The 12,681-nt window shown below is 39.4% G+C and overlaps 1 long non-coding RNA gene across 1 annotated transcript in view; it reads left to right on the top strand.

The window, feature by feature from the left end:
* Positions 1 to 11,986, top strand: part of LOC116531296 — a 49,367-nt gene extending 37,381 nt beyond the window's left edge. Inside the window, exon 3 of the long non-coding RNA XR_004260357.1 lies at positions 9,935 to 11,986. This is a non-coding gene — a long non-coding RNA (uncharacterized LOC116531296). The remainder of the gene's footprint in view (positions 1 to 9,934) is intronic.
* Positions 11,987 to 12,681: the final 695 nt, after the last annotated feature.

Here is a 12,681-nt window from a genome sequence, read left to right on the forward strand (position 1 = left end):
ACTTTTTTTTTCCCCATTTATTTTATTGCATTTTAGGTTTTGGGGTACATGTGAAGAACATGCAAAATTGTTGCATAGATACACACGTGGCAGTGTGATTTGCTGCCTTCCTCCCCATCACCTATATCTGGCATCTCTCCCCTTGCTATCTCTCCCTCTCCCCAGCTCCCCACCCCCCACTGTCCCTCCCCTATTTCCCCCCAACTGACCCCAGTGTGTATTGCTCCCCTCCCTGTGCCCATGTGTTCTCATTGTTCAACACCCGCCTATGAGTGAGAACATGTGGCGTTTGATCTTCTGCTCTTCTGTCAGTTTGCTGAGAATGATGGTTTCCAGGTTCATCCATGTCTCTACAAAGGACCCAAACCCATCGTTTTTGATGGCTGCACAATGTTCCGAGATTTATTTAGTTAGTTTTGAGTCAGAGTCTCACTTTGTTACCCAGGCTGGAGTACAATCTGGGTTCACTACAACCTCCACCCACGGGGTTCAAGCCATTCTCGTGCCTCAGCCTCCTAAGTAGTTGGGATTATAAGCCAGTGCCACTGTGCTTGGTTAGTTTTTGTATTTTTAGTAGAAATGGGGCTTTGTCATGATGGCCAGGCTGGTCTCAAACTCCTGGCTTCAAGTAATCTGCCTCAGCCTCCCAAAGTGCTGATTACAGGCGTGAGCCACCACACCCAGTCTGTAGTCTTGAGAGCTTTATATTTTTTATTTTTTTTTGGTGTAAAACTTGCTGTCTTCCTCTGATCAGTCCTGCATCTCAGGGTCCCTCTTGTCACTACTTCACGAGACTGAATCCAACAGCTTTGCTGTCAGCTGTAAGTAGACCCCCTGATACTGTCTGTCAGATAAGCTGCATAAAGATCAGTTACTGGGTTCTACCAGGCCACTGGGAAATCTTGCAGCTTAGGATGAACCTTCTGGATGCTTTCTGTAGTTGTAGACCTGCAACCTGCATGCAGCATCCACCTGCCAGCCTGGATCTCCACTCATAGCTAGGACTGACTTTCATCACCCACATGGACATGTCATGAGTTCTAGATGGCCGTATGCCCTGTAATGAAAACCTAACAATTACCATGGCTTCTAAAATTTTGGGGGGTCATAAATCCATTTTGAATAGCTGATGAGAAATAACAGCCTTCTCTGTAGAAAAAAAACGTATGCAAGTATAGATAAAATTTTGGATTTAATTTGCAGTGAATGAACTTCCAAATGGAAGCTCTAAAGACTTGGCAGGTTTGGGGTGGGTCAGGTGGAAGGAGTAGGGCAGACACAAAAGCCACCACCACAGTGGCACCAATTGTCATCACAGTTGTTGCTCCTGCCAGATGAGAAAGGGATGGAGACTTCCATTTGTGATGGAGGACTGCCGGCTCTGGGTGGCAGTCAGAAGACAGGGCTCCTTTTATATGTGATTTTTTTAATGTATAAAAAGAGTTTTCAAAAATCACAGTCTGTAAAGTGGTTTCATGAATAGGCTGTAATGTTGTGATTACTGAACATAAAAAAGGAGTATGTTCTATCCGTCGGCAGGGGACGATTGCCACCTTTTGCTTAATGACTTCAGTGTCGAAAAGAAGTGTGGGCGAAGTGAAAAACCCACAATCAGAGCTTTTAAATGTGTATCAATGATCATGAGCTAATGGGGAGTGAAAATAAAGGAATTTGAAAAATCTTGAGCAAAGATTGCTTTATATTTTTTAACATCAACTTTATAAGTAATTCTAAAGATTGAATCAGAAGAAAACATAAAATCAGAATGTTTGGATTTCATTGCTACTGAAAGGAAAAAGAAGAATCTAGTGGAAACCTGAGCTGAAGTTTTTCAAATCATTCTCTCACACAGAGTTGAACCAGCCCTGGCTGAACAATTCTGAGGTTAGCTTGGTGATGGCTTTTTGATATTTTGTGGATTAGTAATGAAGATTAAGTCCACAGAGGATGTGTAGTATGCATATATAAACACATAGTACTTGGGTTTTGTCATTTTACAAACCATTGTCTTTATAGTCATGTAGTCAGATTCTAGGAATAGATTAGTGATTTTTGTGAAACCAAGTATCATAGGCCACCAGGACTGAAATATTCATTGGAGAGTTAATTTCCTTAACAGTTTTAGATAATGGAGAAGAATCCGATTCATCCATTCTAAACAATTTCATCTTGAAAGAAAAAAAATTTTGTAATATAAAATGAGAATAGTTTGTATTTCCTGTTGATAACTAAGGGAAAAGTTATTCCCTGAATGAATTTTTTAGTAATTATTCCCATTTTGTTTTATATAAATTTGTCTGATTTTAAAATAATTTCATGTTCAGCTATTTTATGAGTTATAAGAATCTAGAGCGCAGTTATAGCTATTCCTTCCTTTATTTAAATAATGTAAAAATAAAGAAATAAATGAACACCCTTTCTTACACACTTCTACTTTCCTTTCCTTAAGACTTCTCATCCTTTTTTTTTTTTTTTTTTTTTTTTTGAGAAGTAGTCTTGTTCTGTTCCCCAGGCTGCAGTGCAGTGGTGTGATCTTGGCTCATGGCAACCTCTGCCTCCCATGTTCAAGCGATTTTCCTTCCTCAGTCTCCCGAGTAGCTGGTACCACAGGTGTGCACCACTATGACTGACTAATTTTTGTATTTTTAGTAGAGACATGGTTTCACCATGTTGGCCAGGTTGATTTTTAACTCCTGGCCTCAAGTGATCTGCCCACCTTGGCCTCCCAAAGTGCTGGGATTATAGGAATGAGCCACCGCAACTGGCTCATCCTTTACTTTTGAGTAGGAAATATTTCTTTTTCCTTTTCTCCAAGTATTAGGTTAGTGCAAAAGTAGTTGTAGTTTTTGCAATTACTCTTAATTATGCTATGTTAGCATAAATAAGGAAAACTATTAAAGTAAGCAATGGAAGAAGGTGGTAGACTCCTAACTATGCACGAATATGTCATTTTTTCTGACTCCATTGAGGTGTATGGGAGAATTACACATCCCAGTTCCTTCCTTTGCATTGGGGTGAGGCTGTGTGACTGGTTTCATGTAGTGGGTTGTGATTCAATTCCAGAATTAAGCATTTAATTTCCAATGCCAGACCCTCTAGAGCTCTTCCGCCACCACAGTAACAATGTAAGCATGCATGAAGATGGATTCCCCTTCAGGACATGTCCTTGAGGGTCTGTGATGAGCAGAACAGTAAGCAGAGCTCCTGCCCATCCATATTGGTCATTTTTCATAAACTAGAAAGAAATTGTCAGCTGGGCATGGTAGTTAATGCTTGTAATCCCAGCACTTTGGGAGGTGAGAGGATCCTTTGAGGCCAAGATTTTGAGATGAGCCTGGACAGCATAACAAGACCTTGTTTCTAGATCACATTTTTTAAAACTTAGCTGGGCACCTAGTACTTGCCTGGGAGTCTAGGGTGGAAGGATCACTTGAGCCCAGGAGTTTGTGGGTGCAGTAAGCTATAATCGTGCTACTGCACTCTAGGCTGGGCAACAGAGTGAAACCCTGTCTCTGTCTCTAAAATCTTTAAAATTTTTTTTTAAAGCCTTCATTATTTTAAGCTCCTGAAATTTTAAGGTTGTTAGCCCAGTTTAATCTTAGTTATTGAATACAGAGAGAACAATTAATAATTATTTAATAATTTTAATAAAATAACTAATTAAAAAACTGACGTAGATTTAATACATACTGTATGGTAGACACTTAAAATTACCCTATAAGGTAGTGATTAATATAATTCTCATTTTATAGATGAGGAAACCAAGATGGTGAGAGATTAAATAAAAAGATTACCGACTTAAGAGGCACTAGAATGAGGATTTAAATTGAAATAGATTTGCTGCCCAGCTTAACTATTAACCAGAGTGACCTGCTAATACCTGTCTTATGTGCCCTCCAAGATTTCACCAATATGCCCTAGGGAAAATGATCTTGGCTATAACTTTAGTAGTTCTAGCTCTTAGTCAATAACTGTGGATGAGAAACATTTAACCACAAGCTGGTTTTCTTCTCCCCTAATAAAATCATATTTTAAAATGTCAAATTTGAATAAACATTTAGGGAATATCTGCTATGAACTAGGCATTCTTCCAGGTGCATTTTTCATATTTTTTCTCACATTCCTCTTTGAAGTCCTTTCAGTTATGACATAATTACCCTCACTTTATAAATGAAGAAATTAAGGTTCAGGAAGAAGATGTAACATGCCCAACAACACTCAGCTTGTAGGAGGTAGAGCCAGAGTTCAAACCCTGCTCTATTTGACTCAGAATCCTATGCTTTTTTAGTAGGAGATAATTCATGCAAATGAATCTAGTAAATGAAGCAAAATTCTGTTAAGCAGATTCTTTTAGGATAGAGTGGGCCTTGAACAAAGTTGGCTTAGGAGACTGTGGGAATTCCTGCCAACTCTGGATTTTTGGCGGTCAGGGCGTACCTCATGATGCTGGTTCAAAGTGTGTGCTGTGTTCAGGCTCGCAACCCAACAACACTGAACTGTGAAATGACTCTCCGTGTGATTCTTGAAGTGAAAGTTCAGAATGGCTTTCCAAATATGCCTGCAATGACACTACAAAAATGACAAATGGGCCATCTGTTACAGCTTCGGGTTACTCCAAAGTTTTCATCCCGAAGAACCTAAAACATCTCCCTGAAGTTGTGGTTCTCTTAGAGTAAGCACTAGGACTTAGGTCAATTACAACTTCCTGGTTTCCATAGCACTCAGATTCATGTTTCAGGACATAATCTGATTTCTGTCCATTCATTCCTTTACTTCAGACCTTCTTCTGCCTTTGCATTTTAAACCTTAACTTTAAAGCAGCACTAAGTGAACTTTTTGATACATTACCCTTTAACAATATTACTGACTTGTCTGTAAAGCCAGCATCAAAACCAACTAAGCACTAAAATTTAAATATACATTCGATGTGAACATAAGATTGTCATAGGAGCAGTAATAAAACAAGGAAGACTTGATTCCTGTTATATCCAATCTTAAACATATTTGATTTGTCAGTAAAATTCCTCAGCAAGCTGGGAGTGCCTTGCTCCAGATGTGATAACAGAATATTTTATCATAATACAAATAAGTGTAAAGCCCTGCCCTTTACTTGCTCTGAATTTCAACGTTTCTTTATGGAATGTTCTGAATTCCTGACCCCTCTCTCTGTGTGAAATGCCTACCTCAGCTTCTTTACATAGGTCTTTTCAAAGGTGAAGATTTTTGACTTTGTTTTTGGAACTAAATCAAATGTAGTTATAATCTTGACTCTGTGTTTGAAACTGAATCAAATTTAAAAGTGTCAATGTCTTTTAAGATTCCTTCCATGAGTGTCACGCAGAACTTTCTTGCATGCTTGTGGTTTACTGGGCTGAAATTGCTTAGAAGGTGGATCTGAGTATTGTTGATGAGACAGAGAAATGCCCAGTGTCTAGACCTTCTCTCTCATACAAAGGCAGATGAAGGATCACTAGAAGGCAGCTTTTCCTGCCAGACTTGCAGCAGGAAGATGTTTAGCTCATCATGGTAATTTTCTTTTCAAATTATTTTGTATCATTGGATATACTAATGTTTTGCTACATGATCAAATATAATGTAGAACATTATAAGTAAGAAAGCAGTGTTAGAATGTAATCATCTTGTTAGCCTCAGAGATATAACATCTATCTGGGAGAAGTAACTGACTTCAATTTCTGCATCTCATATTTGACATTATTTTTTATATTTTCTTTCTTACATCCATCCCCATCACTGCTACCAACCTGGGCAATAAATAAAGTAAAACTAAAGAAAGAATGTAGTTGCAAAGGGTCGAACTGTTTCTTTTTTTTTTTTTCCCATTTATTTTATTGCATTTTAGGTTTTGGTGTACCTGTGAAGAACATGCAAAATTTTTGCATAGGTAACACATGTGGCAGTGTGATTTGCTGCCTTCCTCCCCATCACCTACACCTGGCATCTCTCCCCTTGCTATCTCTCCCTCTCCCCAGCTCCCCACCCTCCACCGTCCCTCCCCTATTTCCCCCCAACTGACCCCAGTGTGTAGTGCTCCCCTCCCTGTGTCCATGTGTTCTCATTGTTCAACACCCGCCTATGAGTGAGAACATGTGGTGTTTGATCTTCTGCTCTTCTGTCAGTTTGCTGAGAATGATGGTTTCCAGGTTCATTCATGTCCCTACGAAGGACACAAACTCATCGTTTTTGATGGCTGCATAATATTCCATGGTGTATATGTGCCACATTTTCCCTGTCCAGTCTATCATCGATGGGCATTTGGGTTGGTTCCAGGTCTTTGCTATTGTAAACAGTGCTGCAATGAACATTCGTGAACTGTTTCTTAATAATGAAAACATTTACTGTCCTTAGTATTCCATTTAAAATTGGTCAGGCTGTTTTCACAACAACACCAAAAATAAGAGTGCTGAAAAAATGAAGAAAGTTCTAAGCCACTGAAACTTTGTTTCAAATTAAAACATAAATGTTACATTTAATCTTCTTGATCGTGGAACATTAGTATCTCTTGAGAGTGTAACAAGTATTTTCACCCTCACCAGTCACCTCTCCCCATTACATACACACACACATGTAAAGAGTTTTGTAGTAATCAAGTTTGGAAAACTGCCTGCTCTCTCCGCTTTGTGATTCATAATGTGTACATGCATTTGAAACCCTCTTTGGAGTTCTAATGAAGTGGATTCTTTGACATTGTTTAACAGAGCATCATTCTCCTAGGAATACTGATTATATTTTGGTAATCACAATTTCAGAAATGCTGGACTAGAGCTATAAATAAGAATGAAGGCCCAAACTTGCAGCAACTTAAATACTGGCCCATTTAACACCTTGTGTAGACAGGGCAGTTATTAATTGTTACGGAGGTGTTATAGACCTACATGATTAGGGACATGAGCCTGATCATCAGAAATACAGCTTGAATCCAGCTTGACCACCTAATATTGTATGTTCCAGGGCAGATTGCTTCACTTATCTGCAGCTCTGATCCCTCACTTACAAAAATTGGGCATCTTAGTATGTACCTCATAGTAATATTGGGAGGAGCTGGCACATTTGAAGGCTAGAAGATCTTCAAATAGAATTTCTCTGGGAACATTATTGGAAAGTTGGAGATCTAATTAAATAACAGTCTCTTTAAAGACGGTGAATGGCTGTAGAAATGTCAACAAAATCAATTTTCTTCTTATTTTTTGGTAATTACTGGTTCACAAGAGTCTCTTTTAGATCAAAGCAGGTAGCCTCCCTGAGTCATTGTGGCATATTTCCTGGCTCAATGCAAATGTAAAAAAGGAATAAGTCTGCTTTTCTCAGTTTGTGGGGAGAATTAGTGAGACAAATGTAGTTCTGAGGGCAACAAGGGAACAAGGTACATATATATTTTTTATCATGTATTTATCTTGCTGCATTTTATATTAATGTTGACTATGATATTTACTAGTTTTTGTTCATTGCCTCTGTGCCTCCCAAATTCACATCACATATATTACAAAAAAATTACTGAGGTGGGAGAATTGCTTGAGCCCAGGAGTTTGAGACCAACCTGGGCAACATAGTAAGACTCCTATCTCATTAAAAAAAAATAATAATAATATCTATTGTATATGCACACACATATATATATATTTTTCCTTTTCACATATGAACATTTTGATTCATCAAAATGCACCATAAAGATTGGTTTAGGGAGGAAGTGGGACCCTGAGGATAGGATAAAAAGTCTATCAAGCGAGCTGTCTTAGAGGAGATGCAGAATATAATGCTGGCCACTGCTGCTGAAATGATTTGGACGCCTTTGTCCCTGAGTTGAACTGTCAAGCATTTGGTGATGTGAGCCACAGGGGAAATGCAGGCTTGGCATAGATGACAATACAAATACCTCGCATGACATTTAATATGGATGTATATATACGGCTTCTGAGACTTCTGCAAGTAGTTTTTTTTTTTTTTTTTTTTGAAAGATTCTTGCTCTGTCACCCAGATTGGAGTACAGTGGTGCAATCTCAGCTCACTACAACCTCTGCCTCCTAGGATCAAGCAATTCTTTTGCCTCAGCCTTCCAAGTAGCTGTAATTTCTACATGCCTGTAGAAATTACAGGCATGTGCCACCACGCCCAACTAAATTTTGTATTTTTAGTAGAGACAGGGTTTTACCATTAATGGCCAGGCTGGTCTTGAACCCCACCCCTGGCCTCAAGTAATCTGCCCACCTTGGCCCCCCAAAGTGCTGGGATCAAAGGTATGAGCCACCATGCCTGGCCTACAAGTAGCTTTTTCCATAAGACTATGTTTTAGTCCATTTGCATTGCTATAAAGGAATAGCTGAGGATTGGTAGTTATAAAGAAAAGAGGTTTATTTGGTTTATATGATTCTGCAGTCTGTACAGCAAGCATGACACCAACATGGCTTCTGATGAGGGCCTGAGGAAGCTTCCACTCATGCCAGAAGGGGAAGGGGAGCCCTCGTGTGCTGAGATCACGTGGGGAGGAGAAGAGAGAGAAGGGGGAGGTGCTCTTTTCAACAACCGGTTCTTGCTCTTTTTAGCAACCAGTTCACAAGAGAACTAAGAGTGAGAAGTCACTCACTCCCAAGACAGTGGCACCAAGCCATTCATGAGGGATCCCCACTGTGATGCACACACCTCCCACCAGTCCCCACCCCCCACACTGCAGATCAAATTTCAACACGGGACTTGATGCGGCCAAACAAAACATAACCAAACCACAGCAGAGTGTTTGTCCTGTATTTCAGATACTGCTAGAAGCATGGGTTTTGAGAAGATGTGGGTGTGAATTATGTCGGCCGTTAAGTGAAAATAATTTTGAAAAATGGGCGTAAAATTGTGCAGATATGTCTCCCACACATATTTGCTTCCTTCATACCCCTTCGTTGCAGTGAGGCCCTTATTGCTGGCAGTAGTGATAGTCTCGAAACCATGAAGCATTGGTTCTTGCCAAATCTGAGAAGAGAACAACAATTCTGCTTTATTCAATCATAAAAAAACCCAGCATATGTATTTTGGCAATGTTCTTTTTTTTAAAAAAATTAATAACTATTTTAGGTTCAAGGGCACACATGCACGTTTGTCATATAGGTGAGCGATTTGAAACAGAGGTTTGGTGTGCAGATTATTTTATCACCCAGGTAATAAGTACAGTACCTGAAAGGCGGTTTTACAGCCCTTATCTTCCTCCTATTCTCCACCCTCAATGGACTCAATGTCTCAAAACTGATATTTTTTTCAGATCCTCCTGTATATTGGATGTTGTGCTAGGCTGAATTCTCGTATTAGGGAAATACAGCAAACACACATTTTGTTTATTCAAGAAATATTGAGCACCTGCTATATGCCAGACCCCGTATTTGGTCATGGAATATGTTACCGCACTGAACAAAAAGACAAAAATAAAAAGAAAAAAGGCAAGCAAAAATTCCTTTTATCGCGGGGCTCATACCCTAGTTGGCTAACTGGGGACAATATAAACAACACAATAACCAACATAAGCAAACTGTAGATAAATTAGATAACGATGAGTATGTGCTAAGGATGAAACATAGAGCAGGGAGTGAAGAATGGGAGAAGGAGCTGAAGTTATAGACAGGGTGGCCCAGAAAGGTCCTGTGAAGACTGTGATGTTTCAGTAAAGAACCAAGGACGTCAGAGAGTGAGCCCTGTGGATATCTGGGGAAGAGGCCTGGGTAGGAAGCACGGCTGGCATGTTGGAGGAAAGGCTGGGAGATGGAATGGCTTGGACCAGGTGAATGAGGGGCAGAATAGCAGGAGATGAGCTCACAGGAGCGACAGAGAACTAAGCCACAATGAGCCTTGTCCATCCTAGAAAGACTCAGGCTTCCACTCTGAGATAGAAAGGCATTAGGAGATTTTTTGTTTGTTTAGGTTTCCTTATTTATTTTTGCAGGAGAGAAAGATGTGACTTCTATCTAAACAGCATCACTTCAGCTGTGAGTGTGGTAATTAGAGGGAAGGAAGAGGAAGATGGAAGTGGGGGGCCATTCAGGAGGCTACTGCAGGAATCCAGATGAGTGATGAAGGTGACTTGCTATAAGTCAGGGTAAGTAATAAGTGATCAGACTTGGAGTACATTTAAAAAGTATATCCAGGAGGACTTTCTGGTGGGTTAGATGTGGAAAAGAGGAATGCCAATGTCTTTGAAGCTTTCAGTCCAAGCAAAGGATGAGATGAAGTAGACTGACAGACAAGCAGGTCTGGGTGGGGTGGTGAGATCACCTTCACTCACGCTGAGCTTGCGGTGCCCGTTAGGCAAGTGGCTGTGTCAAGTAGGTGAGTGGATATAGAAGCCTGGAATTGTAGTTTAGAGATAACAATCTGTAAGTTGGCAGCCTAGAGATAGTATTTAAATCAATAAATTGGATGAAATCATCTAGGAATAAATGTTGATACAAAAGATAAAAAGTCAAGGGGTACACCCTGGATCTCTTCTAAAACTAAAGATCTGGAGAATTGGAGAAACCAGGAAAGGTGAGTGAGAAGGAGTGATTTGTGAGGTAGTAGGAAAACCAAGACAGGATGTAGCTAAGTGTAGAAATTCCTGGGGGAGAGGCATGGAAGAAGGAGGGTGTGTGTGTGTGTGTGTGTGTGTGTGTGTGTGTGTGTGTGGGTGTTATGTATGCTATATCAACTGTATCAAATATAAGTTGTAGAAACTAAATTGAGCACTGCATTTAGCAACATGGAGGTCATTTGTGATCTTGAGAAGCACATATAAAACAAAAATAATGAAGCACAGATTAAATGACTAGTGTGTGGTAGAGCCCCTGCATGTGAGAACAACTTAAAGGACTTGTAAAATGTTCAGATTCCTGGATCCTATTCCCTACAGAATTAGACCTATAACTCTAGAATGGTGCCTGGGAAGTCTTCTTTTAAAAATGTGCCATTTCACTTAGATGACCAGCCAGATATTGAATTCCCCACTGTAGGTGCTTCACAGTCAAGAGAAAATATTAATCACACTCGGCAGTAGAATGTTTTCTAATGCAGAAAAGTTACAGTTGAATGGGCAAAGAAAAGCTAGGAAACCTTATTACTACCTCATGAGCAATGCAGCCAGTTGACCATAATAAATAAGGAAAAGGAGCTCATATTTCTCTAAGAAGCTCAAATTAGGGAGAGAGGATTTGGGAAAAGGATGTTGAAGCTGAAAGCGGCAAACTGCAAGTCCAGCTAAGTCTGTGTAAGGAATGAAGAGTCACAGAGGGTATCCGAACCTGAATGGGACATTATGAAGTTGATATTTTGTGAACATTATGCATGGTAGCAATTTTAAGGAAAAGAATTGGAAAAACAACCCATTGTAAAGGTTACCTTTCATCTCTAATGTTGATGTTACTCAGTTTTTTGTTTCTTTGTGGACCTCAGTTTTAGGATTTTTACTATCTTTCTGGCCACTGCCGCATCTTTGCAGTTTCTGTCATCACTCTCTTTTCTGCCATTTTTTACACTTTTCTTGAATAGTAATTCTCAAACAATAAGTGCTAATGTTCCAATAAGCCCACATCTTTTTATTATTTTTATGTCATTGAGTATAAAATATATTTGTCAGACAGAACCCTGAGCAGAGTGGATCTTGCATTGGAATATAACAGAGAGAAAGTAAGAGGCAAAAGGAGGGTGATGGTACAATCTGTCATCCATGCAGGGACACTTTTGGGAGTAAGAAAGAGTGCCATCAACAATAACATCAGGACAACAGGAAGGAACTGGAATTATTTAGGTGAATTGGGACATATGGACACCTAGGAGCTACATGCTTTAAAGCTAAGTTTAATGCTAGAAAGAATGCTCTGCTTATGGAACTTATGAGAACTTTGCCTTATGAATTTATTGAGTGTATCCTGGGCTGCAAATAGCATTACTTAAACAGCTGCTAATGGGCAACAAGACAGGTAGTGCAGGAAATGTGGATACTTTCAGATTAACTGTAAAATATGGAGGCTCTTTCATAGTGGTTGTGCCTTATGATTATGTGGACTATTTACACTATTTTGGGGTTTATACTTTATATGCCTCAGCTGTATAATTATGGTAAAGGTTATAATCCCTTCTAATATGCTGCAGAAACTTCTACTATTTGGAAATCTGCAGTGAGCACAAAAGGAATGAGTACAACTAACGTTCCCCAGGTAATTACTGAGAGTAGTTCCTCTGAAGGTTTGTTAAGATAATAATAATGTAAACTCCTGCTAAACACTTCCACTCACTTCTAGGAAACTCCTCATAGTTTGCATTTCCTCTGTCTTCAGACATCTTCTGGTATCTCCTAGCCTGAATAAGAAAATCTCAGAGTGACCCTGACAACATTTCTATGTACCTTTTCTTTTCAACAATTGCCACATGATTACTGAATCTAATGACACATTTTAAATTCATGCTGTTTGATGGCCTCACAACATTTTTATGCCATTGATCTCTACCCTTCTGAAAATTTTCTTTCTGTGAAACATTACTATTTGCTTCTGCTTAAACCTTCTAGAACTGCTTCATTGATGCTTTTTTCTCCTTAGTTACCAAAGCTCTTGGTATTGTGTGTAATTCTGTGTATATTCTTGATGTTCTTCTTCTCTAAATTATTTTTTATTCTACCGTAGAGGTTTCAATATCATGTATGTTATGCAGATGACCCCA

This window comes from Sapajus apella, unplaced genomic scaffold (assembly GCF_009761245.1).
Source record: "Sapajus apella isolate SASKATOON/1434 unplaced genomic scaffold, GSC_monkey_1.0 scaffold3, whole genome shotgun sequence".
Classification (NCBI taxonomy): Eukaryota; Metazoa; Chordata; class Mammalia; order Primates; family Cebidae; genus Sapajus; species Sapajus apella.